The 14086-nt window shown below is 39.0% G+C and overlaps 1 long non-coding RNA gene across 1 annotated transcript in view; it reads right to left on the bottom strand.

The window, feature by feature from the left end:
• Positions 1–14086, bottom strand: part of LOC127002191 (uncharacterized) — a 123973-nt gene that overhangs the window by 72111 nt on the left and 37776 nt on the right. The window contains exon 2 of the long non-coding RNA XR_007755857.1: positions 7960–8052. This is a non-coding gene — a long non-coding RNA (uncharacterized LOC127002191). The remainder of the gene's footprint in view (positions 1–7959; positions 8053–14086) is intronic.

Raw genomic sequence — 14086 nt, 5'->3', positions numbered from 1 at the left:
TTTTCCCTGAAGCCGTGTAAAGGTTTTTGATGCATAAAGCAAATTCATCACAATTATTTTTTTTTATAACTAATTTATTTTACCTATACTTAGAATTACTTTTTTGCACCAGCTGCACTGATATCCACTTCATCAACGAAGATGAATGATGATTTCTAATTTTATAATTGTGATCTATATAGAAAAACTTTCATCATCTGAAGGAAGGAGACGGATCAAGAGCCTAAGATACTGCAGGGCGAACATAACAGGCCTTATGATTGGTCAGGCAGTGGCCGGTGTCAGGAAGGGTCGCATTTTGCATGTAGAAAAAAAATTACCCATTACGTGACAATCTTCAGTGACACTCCCCTGAGAAGGTCCTGTTGTGAAGAGGATTTAGACGTCATTGTGAGCCATGATCTCCGTCCAAGGATCAGGACATTCAGTCAAAAAATCGAGCAAATAAGATACTGAGTTTCCTTTCAAGATGCTTCAGCAAAACAAGCCCTCAAGTCAAACTATAATCACTATCACTTAGACCTCATCTCGATATTGAGCTGGTTTGCTTACTACAAAATGGACTTGTGTGTATTAGAAACTATGCAGAGAAGGATGTCAAAAAATAATTTATAGTTTGAGAAGCTTGCCACATACGGGTAAGCTTAAACGCTCATATCTGTACCGTTTTGAAATGTGAAGGGTGCGAGGAGACTCAAATGAGGCTTATAAATAGCTGAAGGGCTTTTGTATGACTGATGGCAATAAGATACTGGCATTAAAAGAGCAGAATATGACACCGTATGGATTAAGTTAGATAAATTCGTATTCAATAAAGACAAGGGCAAGAATAGGTTCACTTATAATGGTGAACGAGTAAAACAAGTATGGTAGGCATATGGTGAGTGCCAATACGACAGAAGCCTTCAAGAAAACACCGGATAAGGCCATGGAGAGGGAAGCCATGTGGTGTTAGCTTTACAGGAGCTGCCGCGAGAAGGCCGACTAACCTCTTGAAGACTCCTTGTGTTCTTATGCTCATATCTTAATACACACGAACATTATAGCCGTGACTGCTTGCATTTCAGGGATTACCTTTCCATACGTAACAGTGACTTCCGATTCTCTTTCTTCTAAGTCAAACGCGAGTACTTAGAATTTACTTAATCCACAGAAGATTTTCACATTAACACAAGAAACTTTGCGTCTGTTCTCTAGCATCTAAACGACTATCAATCAAGTATTTTGGTTCACACTTTCCTCACCATTTCTCTATATAAGGTCTTCAGGCGGATGCATATCACACAACTAACTCTCAAACGCAAATCTGTAACACTGTATTCAAATTTAATTTATCTAATTTATGTTTCAGTTAAGTTCTTTTGGGAAATTCGACTTGCCTCTGTCAGCGCTGGTAAATGTTTAGGATAACGCCACTGAAGAGTTATGCTAAGCGACGGGTTCATGTTTCTATGGGTCTTAATCGAGCTTTGAGAGACAACAAGGCGCTGATCCAGAGAGCATGACGCCTGCCGCTAATCGTCAGACGCTGGCGGTATCGGAGGGCGGCACCTCATGAACACCGCCGCCGTGCGCTTAACATCGACTCCCGCTTATAGTTGACCCTCGCATTAGTGTTACGGAGAAGCTTGAGTGCCCTAAGAATGGTGCTTTCAAAGATATAACCTCAAAACCCTCACAGGACACTTCCTTCCAAACGTCTTCTAATATTCATAGTCCCTTAGAACAATTAAACTTTTTTATATATTAAGCAGAATTATATGATCGTGTCATTTAACCCTTCCTGAACATCTCTATTTGTAAGGGAGCTTAAATATTTTGCTTTGACTTCGGCGTTGCTAGCACAATCCTCACATTTATTTACTCAAGAACTCTCAGCCCACATATTCGTCTTCCATAGTTCCTTCGACGTTTTTCCTTCTTTAGTTATACGGTAAAGTTGTGTTCTCCGGGTCTCCAGACATGACCCAAGTGGACCATAATTATTCACAGAGCAAATCAGTGACTAAAGCCTTTTCCCTTCACCTTGCTGAGTACCCATCTGATTAAAACTTATTCTTGATGGTTACCAGTCATGCTACTACTGCTGCTGCAGTTGCAATTACTGTTACAAACAATAATATTGATAATAAGAATTACAATAAAATAATAATAATAATAATAATAATAATAATAATAATAATAATAATAATAATAATAATAATAATAATAATAATAATAATTATAATAATATTAAAAACAATAATAATAATAATAATAATAATAATAATAATAATAATAATAATAATAATAATAATAATAATAATAATAATAATAAAAATAATAATAATAATATCAATTATTATTATTATTAGTAGTAGTAGTAGCAGTAGTAGTAGTAGTAGTAGTAGTAGTAGTAGTATCATTATCATTATTATTACAATTATTATTATAATGATACTAATAAGAATCTTATTATTCTTATTCATTTTTATCAATATTTTTTTTACTGGTGTCTTAGTATTCTTATGAATGTTGTAACTTTCATAATTATTTTATTATTATTATCATTAATAATAATGATAATATTATTTTAATAAAAAATATTATTTTATTATTTATTATTATTATAGTAGTAGTAGTAGTAGTAGTAGTAGTAGTAGTAGTAGTAGTAGTTGTAGTAGTAGTAGTAGTAGTAAGGCTAGTAGCTATAGGGTTAGAAGCAGGAATGCAGAAGGCATCGGTAGTAGTATGCTTTACACTCATAAACGGAATATATTCGCAGGTATATAAACAAATATCGATATTAATGTTCAATTCATTTGATTTCCTATCATGACAAGAAACAAAGGCAGGTTCCTGGAAGCCTTGACAACACCGGCACAACAAACCCACGTGGACGAAGCCATGCAAGCAGCGAGGCGAGAGCATGACTGTGCCGACACAACAGGAAACCCGCCACGCTACTCTTTTTTTATTATTCGTTTAATTAAAGACACAAGAAACCCGAGCATGATGAGCGGGGATATTCAAGACGGCGAGGAGGAGGCGTGGAATGTGCAGCGGTTAATGAAGGTTCGTCGGAAGTAGCGATGCGAACACACAACTAACTTTAAATACAACGACACACTAGGGCATAAGGAGACTACAAGTGTTAGGTAATATTTCTTCGACTAATCCTTGGCGGTATTATTTCCCAAAAAGTAAAATTTCTTCAACAAATTCTTGGCGGCAATATTTTCCCGATCAATTCAAGAAGGCAATATTTCCTCAATAAATTCTTGTCGCTATCATTTCCTCGACTACTTCAGAGTAATATTTCATCCATTAATTCTTGGCGATATCATTTCCTCAACTTATTCCAGACGCTGTTATTTCTCAGACTATTTCTTGAAGGTAGCATTTCTTCAACACATTCCTGGCGGTACTATTTCCCGGAGTTATTCTAAGCGCTATTACTTTCCAACTCTTATTTTACGGTATACACACGGCGGTTTCTTTACTGTTTTGTTATCCTTTACAGCAAGGGAGGCAGCTTAAGGGCAAAACACAGACATAGCAACTTAAGACCCCCGCTAGACGCTGATCAGGCAATAGAAATAGGAACGAGAGGGCACAAGAGAGATCAATTTCATGTGGAGATTTGTACTACCTTCCTCCGATGACTTACTATAAGCATCCAAGAAGGTGTTATCAGGGCATCTCTGGAGCTGAATGTTATATATTTTTTTTGTCCCTTTTTATAGCAACAGCATAACGTACCCTGCATAGTTTCCTTGATTTATTTGATACTTCCCTCATTTTACTGTAAAAAAATATATATGCACCCAGTAATATCTGAGAGAAAGATGGCTGAAAAGGGTTTATATTTCTCGTTTTGACTTTTATTTTTTAGTAGTAGCGGCAGGACGGTTCTCTTATACTCTTGATTTATTTGATACTTCCCTCATTTCACGGCATAAATAAACTAAATAAACGAACAGTATAATAATGCAGAGAAAGGAGGTTAATTAAAAAGAGTAAAAAATATGTGTGATGTCTTAAGATAGAGCAGCGATGTCTGTACTGGAAGAAAAGAATTATGGGTTAGATAAAAGGTAGATAGGCGATAGTCGATGGATGGTAGATGGTAGAAAACTTAGGTAGATAATAGATAGAAAATTTGTGCATGACTCTATCTACAAAGGTTGATGTCTTAAGATAGAGCAGCGATGTCTGTACTGGAAGAGAAGAATTATGGGTTAGATAAACGGTAGACAGATAATAGTCGATAGATGGTAGACGGTAGAAAACTTAGGTATACAATAGGTAGAAAATTTGTGCATGACTGTATCTACAAAGGTTGATGTCTTAAGGACAGTCTGTACTGGAAGAAATTATGGGTTAGATACGAAGGTAATTAGGAGTGTCGATAGATGATCGTTTCAGTGGTTATAATAGTAGAGAATTTGTATGATATGATCAACTACAACATCACATACACAAGAACAGTCTGATCACATTTTTTCGTTCTTTTAGCTTTTTTTTTTAATTTTTTTTTTTTTTGCCTGAGCTGTTTCTTTAGCTGTTCTTATAGTCCACAAAAGACACATATGAAATCAATTAAGAGTGTCAGTGACCGTTTCGTGGTTATAATATTGTTTGTACGTACTTGTAATGGTACATAAATTTAGGATGATAAATAAATACAAGGGTTATCATCTTTGACTTTGCAATATTTCCTTCTTTGAAGTTTTATATTATCTATGAGTTAATTTGACTTACGGCAGTGAAGTCTTTAGTGAGGAAAAGGTGGTAATAATTATGAAAATCCAGTTAAATTATTATCATTATCATTATTATTATCATTATTATTATTATTATTATTATTATTATTATTATTATTATTATTATTATTATTATTATTATTATTATTATTAGCATCGGCACCATCATCATGTATATATAACATCCTCACAGGTCTTTTTTGTAGTCATGGAAAACACAACTTTCAACTCCATGCTAAAAACAACAACAACAACAACAACAACAACAAGGAGAGCGATCTTAAAGTGTGAAAGAGAATAATATTTAATTCACACCTCACTGCTTCCACACACACACACACACACACACACACACACACACACACACACACACCAAGACACGGAGGGAGGGAGGTGTGAGTTCATTCACTACGAGCTTTTTTCCCCATGCTCCCTCTCCCCTACACACACACACACACACACACACACACACACACACGGACGTACACTCACTTCCCCCTACGTCATAAACTTCCCTCGGTCTCAAGGTCACCTCAACTCGGCACCCCTCCCGGAAGTGTGGGTGTGTAGTAAAAGGCTTCCCTCTGTTGTGGTTGGGGCGGCGCGCTCCTCCCCACCTCACCACGCTCTTTTATTATCTGCCTTTTTTTTAAGAGGGGAATGCCCTTGCTTGCTATATATAGATTGGTATGTCTCGTGTATGTGTGTGTGTGTGTGCCTGTGCCTGTGTGTGTGTGTGTGTGTGTGTGAGTGTGTGTGTGTGTGTGTGTTTTATTCAATATAACTTTGTGGAAATACAATATACAGACTCACTAGCGTACAAATACCGTGAAACTTGTCGTGTGTGTGTGTGTGTGTGTGTGTGTATGTGTGTGTGTGTGTGTGTGTGTGTGTGTGAGTGTGTGTGTTACTCAATACAACACACACACACACACACACACACACACACACACACACACACACACACACACACACACACACAGACACACACGCACAAATGCACTAGCACTTGGCGTGGATAAGGGCGGCAGACGAGGGCTCAGTAATGGGGTGTTGATGCTTATGGCAGATTGGACAGGCTCTAATCGGTCCGGGATATAATGCGGATGATTTGTGGATATCGGACCACAGACGCGTTTGCACCGACTAATTCTTGACGGATCTGCTTGGCCGACCGATTCTGGGCCGTCCTGTTTCCTCGGCTAATTCTTGAACGTGTTGGGTCATGAAATAATTATTGGTTGATTTGTATGTTTATTTTTATTTCCAGTTACATGAACCGACTTATTCTTGACGGATCTGTTTTGGCCGACCGATTTTGAGCCGTCCTGTTTCCTCGGCTAATTCTTGAACGTGTTGGGTCATGAAATAATTATTGGTATTTATTTTTATTTACAGTTACATGAACCGACTTATTTTTGAAAGATCTGTTTTCCCGAACGATTCTAGAGTGTACAGTTTCCTTCGGCTAATTCTTGAACGTGTTGGGTCATGGAATAATTATTGGTTGATTTGTATGTTTATTTTTACTTGCAGTTACATGAACCGACATATTCTTCATGGATCTGTTTTTCCCGACCGATTCTTGAGCGTACAGTTTCCTCGGATAATTCTTAAGAATGTTAGTTCATTAGTCTCTCACTCTCTCTTGTCTTCTTCTATCACCAGCATCATTATTCTTATCTCCCTCTCAACTCTCCCCCCCCTCCCTCTCTCCCTCTCTCTCTTTCTAGTAATTCTTAAACCGATTCTAGATCATACTGTTTCCTTGGCTGATTCTTAAGAGTGTTGGTTCATTATTTGCTTCCTTTATCATCAGCATCATTCATCTTATCTCCCTCTCATCTTCCCCCCCCCCCCCTCTCTCCCTCTCGCAAATAATTTTTCGACCGATTCTAGACCATCTGTTTCCTCGGTTAATTATTAAAAGTGTTGGTTCATTATCTCTCACTCTCAATTTGCATCCTTTATCATCAGCATCATTCATTTTATCTCACTCTCATCTCTCTCCTACTCCCCTTTCTCTCTCTCCCTCTCCCTCTCTCTTTCTAATAATTCTTCGACCGATTCAAGACCGTGCTGTTCCCTCGGCTAATTCTTGTAAATGTTGGTTCATGAAATAATTCTTGGTTAGTTGTATAGTGTTTTTATTTGAAGGTACATGGGCACACAACAACGAATACATATATGATAGGAATAGATGGCATTTTAAAGACTACTATTAAAAGGTTTTCCCGATCAATTCTTAGCGGTATTATTTTTCCGAGTATTTCTTGAAGGTAATATTTCTTTAACTAATTGTTGGCGTTATTATTTCCTGGTACTCTCTTGTATTAAGGTAATATTTCTTCAACAAATTCTTGGCGGTATTATTTCCCCTATTATTTCTTGAAGGTAGTATTTCTTTAACTAATTCTTGGCGGTATTATTTTGTGGTAATTTCTTGTGTTAAGGTAATATTCCTTCGACTATTCCTTGGAGGTATTATTTCCCCGAAGGTAAAATTTCTTCAACTAATTCTTGTCGGCAATATTTTCCCGATCAATTCTGGAAGGCAATATTTCCTCAGTAAACTGTCGCTATCATTTCCTTGGCAACTTCAGGGTAATATTTCATCAATTAATTCTTGGCGATATCATTTCCTCAACTTATTCCAGACGCTGCTAATTCTCAGACTATTTCCTGAAGGTAGCATTTCTTCAACACATTCCTGGCGGTATTATGTCCCTGAGTTATTCTAAGCGCTATTATTTCGCACTATTATTTCCTCCACTAATTCTCGGCGGCATTTTTCTCCAATTAATTTTAGACACTATTATTTCCCGTCGCCTTCTGCAAAGTAAAATTTTCCTAACTAATTTTTCGCCAGAAGTTTCCTCGCCTTGCTAAATTTCCCTATAACATGAGACGGTAAATTCCACCTTCATAAAATTCTTCACTGCAAAGATTCCTCGTATCGCTAAATCACCCTTTGACATGCAACGGTAAATCCCACTATTTTAAGATTCTTAGGGCCGAAATTTCCTCATATTGCTGCTGCCTCTCCCTTTGATATATAACGGTAAATTCCACCTACTTAATTTTTGTGAGAATATAAGCTACGAAACATTACAGCGTCGCGAAGTGGGTGATAGCAACGACTACACTCTGAACCTACAAACACCTTAACCTTAAAAATCATCACATATCGAGGGGATGGTCACTCTGCACTTACTGGGTAGTGTGTGTTGGCTGTGACGTCCTGTTCTCCTGCCCGCCGAAAACTGGTCCAACCCGCCGCCCCATGCCAAGGACTCCATTAACATACCTGGAAGGCACAAAAAAGAAGGACGTTAGAGGTGGCAAGTCAGGTAAGGGAGACAGGTAAGAGACAGAAGATAAATCCTTAAAAGAGTGAAATAGAATAATATTTGATTCATATATACATCACTGCTTGAACACACACACACACACACACACACACACACACACACACACACACACACACACTTAAGATTTCCCCTATTACATTAAGTGTAGAATAAAAGCATTTTGAGAAAATAGTAATTGTGAATCATTCTTGTAAACAGAATACTCGAATAAATATCACCCGATAATTGTAAGATTATTATTCAAAGGACTGTATATTATATGCTAGGTGTATTAAAGCCAACTACATGCGCTTTTTAATAGCATTACATAGTGTAGCGGTACCCGGGGCTCTTGAATAATATTACGCAAGATGGAAAATATCATACATTTCACAACGGTACAGAGACGAGATGTCATGAGCCATTAGGAGGCAAGCCATCAGTAGGGCAGCGCAGCCTGGAGCAGCACTCCACGTGTGGCGCTCAAAGGCTCCCCCCGGACCCCTCACAGCCAACACCCACGCCGCAGGGGTCCTGCAGGACGCTCAGAGGCTGGCCCTTCAAACCCCTGGCAGCCAACACCCGCGTCCCGGGGGCCTGTAGGACGCTGAGAAGCCCCTCAGAACCCTGACAAACAACACCCACGCCCCAGGGGTCTGCAGGCCATTTAGAGGCCCCTCAGGTCCCCGTTAGCCAACGCCCACGCCCTGGAGGCATGTAGGACGCCGTGGGGGCCTCCCTCAGGTCTCTGACACGCCTGCGCGGCGCGAGGCAGCTCCTGCCGGTGTTGAGGCAACGCGGGAGGTAAGGCAGCAGAGCCTCGCTTTATTACTACGGGAAAGATTAATGGGGGCAACAGCTCCCTGACCTCACTGGGCCGCGTGACCCGGGGCAGGCAGCGCCCCGGCTGCTCGGCCTCGCCACACAGTGAATAATAAAGAAGAGGCGGCGGCAGCCTCATGGGTTATTCCCGCCGCGCTTGTGGGGAAAGTGCTGGAGATTATGGAGATTACAAGGAAATGTCACGACAACGCCGCTGAAAACGTCCCCTTTGGCCGCCAGAAATATTATACGCTGCCGCTGCGGGGAAGAAAATAAAAATAAGTACGGCCGAAATAAAAGAACTGCAAATTGTGCGTGTGTGTAAGGTTAATTTCATTCATTTCTGGAATTGATAAGGTCGGCGCCTAAATGTAATTTGCAATAATTTGATATAAAGTCCTACCATAATCTAAATTACCCTCAGTTACTGTCGCTACCAAACATCACCTGGTCATGTGTGGGTCGGCTAAGTCTTAATGTCTCCATGTAATGTATGTAGGTCTGAAAGAATATATATATATATATATATATATATATATATATATATATATATATATATATATATATATATATATATATATATATATATATATATATATATATATATATATATATATATATATATATATATATATATATATATATATATATATGTATATATATATATATATATATATATATATATATATATATATATATATATATATATATATATATATATATATATATATTGATGTTTAGTAAACTAACTAGACAGACAGATAGATACAAAGGTGAGCTAATCTCCACACAGCAGTAGGGAGGAGGGCTGCAGGCAGGGCGCGCGGGAGCAGCACAGGCCGCAAAGCACACGGGGGCGGCGGGGCACGGCAGACGGGGCGGCCCTCACCCCGGGGCCGGGGCCGCGGCGCCTCCACTCCGTCCTGGGCGGTGTGAATCTTAAATGACTCCGAAATTTGTCGATAAAGGAATGTATGCAGTACGACAAGTTAATAGAAAATAATTGAATTTATTAGAGCACATTTGTAAATTAATTAGCACCGCCTGTTATGTCGCTTCCCCCCACAAAAAAGAAAATGCAGAAACGTGAAATAAATATAAATCGTCTGGGCTTGCTTCACCTTGGCCAGACAGACAGACACACGGCCTGCGCCGGACGCCTCAGGACGCGGCGCAAGGAAGTCAACGTTTTGCTAAGCATAACACATCCGTAGAGATAATCGCCGCGGAATAAAGGAATAATTACTATAGATAATTCTGGCCATGTTAATATTCCGCGAGGACGCAGCTCCTCTGTGGCTTAAAGTCTAATGGAAAAAATGTTTCAACATTGGAACAATTTGTGTAATTGATATTACTGGTGGCGCCCGTGTGTCTGGGAGGGTGAGCAGGCGCCTCGCCCCTGGTGAGGGTGCCGGGTGACGGTGCCGCGGCAGCAGAGAACGGAGGACGGCGACATCCATGGTGGCTGCCGGCGGAGGTTAGGAGGAGCAGACGCAGGATGGGGACAGCGATACGATTGGGAGGATAAGGGAAGAAGTGAACAGATAGAAAGTGGCCGAGAGGGAGGAAAGGAAAGGATCAGGAGAAGGAGAAGGAAGAGGAGGATTATGATAATAAGCTTAGAAGGATAATGAAAGATATGAAAGAAAGGAAGAGGCGGGGAAGGAGGAGGGGAAGATAGTGACAATGATACTGGTAATGGTAGTTATGACTTGGAAATATACTAACTATAATGATGAGGATGATGGTGATAATGATTTTGATGATGCTGATAAGAATAAGAATAAGAACAAGCAGTTGATTTCATTTAACATTGTTAGAATAATTATAATAATGACAATAGTTGAAGAAAATTTCCATTCAATGTCACCCACGAATTTCGGGGACGAAACTTTTTAAAATATTTTTTGTGTGTATTTTAAAATACGAAAAAAATATTGAAATTAAACGACCACCTCTTTTACTACTACTACTACTACTATTACTACTACTACCACTACTACTACTACTACTACTACCACTACTACTACTACCACTACTACCACAAATAATAATATTACTATACTACTATACTACTACCACTACTACTACTACTACTACTACTACTACTACTACTACTATTATTACTACTACTACCACTATTACTACTAATAATAATACTGCCATTACTGTTACCACTACACTAGAAAATATATAATGATAATTACTATTACTGACATTTTCATTATTATCATTATTATCATTTTTACCATTATCGTTATTTACATTATTATTTTTTGTTATTCTTACTATAATTATATTTTCGAGTTATTATTTTTTATTATTTATGTTATTATTAGTGGAAGTGGTAGTAGAAGCAGTGTTGAAAAATTCCCTTGTATATACTCAAGTTCTCGCTACATCATCATCATCATCATCAACCGCAGCAGCAGCAGCATAATTATCATCATCATTATAGTCTTCATAAGCACAATCATCCTCCTCATCATTGACATCATCACAAGCATGCTATTCCAAGGAGCAACAGAAGGTCACACTCTTGACACTGGATCCTGGGTCTCGTATGTCCAGTGTGTGCGTGTGCGTGTGTATGTGTGTGTGTGTGTGTGTGTGTGTGTGTGTGTGTGTGTGTGTGTGTGTTGGCGTCGCCTCAGGTGGGCAGCATCATCAGGTGAGGCGGCAGGGGCGGCGTGATCAGCTCGGGGAGGCAGGCAGGGAGGGTACACGTGACAGGGGACAGAGGGCCAGCCTGGTGACGAGTGCCCGCCCCGGCGCCACCCTTCCCGCCCTGCCTCCGCCGCTCAGGTCAAGGCAGCCAACCCTCGCGGCCTCCGGGGGCGGCGGGGCCTCCCTCAGGTTACTGCCAGCCGACGCTCCTCAAAGTTACATCGAAATCGGTTCATTAGCCTCGATCAAAAATTATATCAATGACGGTGTAGCTTTATGGCCGAAAAAAAGGATGGGAGTTAATTCCGACGGTAAAAGTGCTTGCTGTCTATTAAAGTGAGGAAAATAATGTTGTTTTCCAAAAGTAATTTCGGCTGGACCAGAAAAATTTGCCTGAAAAGAGGACGAGGTGAAAAAGCGATAAAAACCGCAATGGGTATTACAAAGTGTTAATGCGAAATATGAAGATTTTTACGAGGGAGCTGCATGCCATTATTCAAGAGGCAGGAAAGTAACTAATTGGGCTGTCTTAAGATGGGCCATTACCTTAAATTTAGTAATATACCCCACAAAAATGACACACACACACACACACACACACACACACACACATACCCACATACACACGCAGACACACATTTCCTATCATAACATTTAACTTGAACAGAAAAGAGACAGAGATACGACGGATACCATCTATAATGAGAAGCAAATATTAAGACGACACGGAAAGAAACTACTAAAAAGACGATGATAAAACTGCAAGAAAATTCAGGCTTCCTAGCAGAGCAATCTACAGATGGAATACTGTGCCAAATGAAACCGACTGAAAATATCCCGCACATGTTTAAGAATTATACTTGGCCATAGAGCTAAATTACTTGTAACAGAACAGACAAAGGGAAATAGCAGATGGAAGGATGAATGAACATATAAAAACTTAGGGAAATAGGTTAATATATAGATAGATAGATACAGATAGATAGATATACAGGAAGACAGATGTATAGATAGACAGCTAAATAGATAAAAAAAGGTAGATAGAAAATAGATACACATAGATAGACAGATTGATAGACATACAGATAGACATAGATGAAGACTGACAGACATACATAAGGACTGTATGATTATCAGACAAAAATCAAGACACACAGATACAAATAGATAGAGTGATAGACGGAGACAGACATACAGAAAGAAAGATTGCCAGACATATAAAGATAAATAATCAGATACATAAAGAAAAATAAAATCAGATATATGTTTAATGGTAAATACGTAAAGGAAAAACTTAAGGAAAATTTATAGACGAAGACAAATAATTAAATAAAAACCTGAATACAAAAAGTCAGAAAATTAATAAATACCGTATAGAGAAAAAAATATGACAAATAAACAGAAAAAAGATAAAAAATAAAAAGACGAAGAAATCATACTCGAGTGATTCATATATAACGACGAACTGGTTGACATTATTTATTTGTAAACATAAACATGTCTAGATTTTAATACATGGCATACATGGAGTTATACATAGTGGCCGCATAAACAAGAATATAGACACTTATATTCATACATACATACATACATACATACATACATTCATACATACATTCTTATATTCATACATACATACACACGTGCATCCATACATATATACATTGATCTTACAGTAAGGCAAATTATTCGTCAAGATATAGACAGTTAGGTCTTTGTAGATAGATAAGACAAATGGTTATATTGAATACACTGATAGATATTTTTTTGTGAAAGATGGAAATATGAGCGAGAGAGATTGTTTGCTAGACTAATAGATAGATAGATAGATAGATAGATAAATACAAAAGACCAACAATTAGATAGAGATAGACAGATAGAGAGAAAGATAGGTAAGAAACTCATTAGCAAGGTAGAGGGACACACACACACACACACACACACACACACACACACACACACACACACACACACACACACACAGGTGGATGCAAAGAGAGAGAGAGAGAGAGAGAGAGAGAGAGAGAGAGAGAGAGAGAGAGAGAGAGAGAGAGACTCAGAGAGTGAGAGAGCGCGGGAAAAGAAAAGCATAATAACGCTTCCTTAAAAATAAACACACACACACACACACACGCACGCACGCACACAGGCACACAGGCACACACACACACACACACACACACACACACACACACAGGCTCAGACAAAAGGAGTAACGAGGAAGACAAGAGTAAAGGAAATTAAAGAAATGAGAGAACTGAAGGGAAGGCAACACTGGAGGACAGCTAGAAAAGGGAGACTGGGAGGCGGAAGAGAGGAGGAGGGAGAGAGGAAAGAGAAAAGGAAGGTGGGGGGAGAGGAGGATGAGGATGAGGAGGAAGGGTAGAGGAGGAGGAGGAAGGCAGCAGACCGACACAGCGAAATGAGAGGAGTCTAGTCGCAATGATAATGATGCTGCTTACTGGAGAGTTTTACGGCCTGTTGTGACGAAATAAAAAG

Source organism: Eriocheir sinensis, chromosome 22 (assembly GCF_024679095.1).
Source record: "Eriocheir sinensis breed Jianghai 21 chromosome 22, ASM2467909v1, whole genome shotgun sequence".
Classification (NCBI taxonomy): Eukaryota; Metazoa; Arthropoda; class Malacostraca; order Decapoda; family Varunidae; genus Eriocheir; species Eriocheir sinensis.
This window is presented reverse-complemented; position numbering and strand designations above follow the sequence as displayed.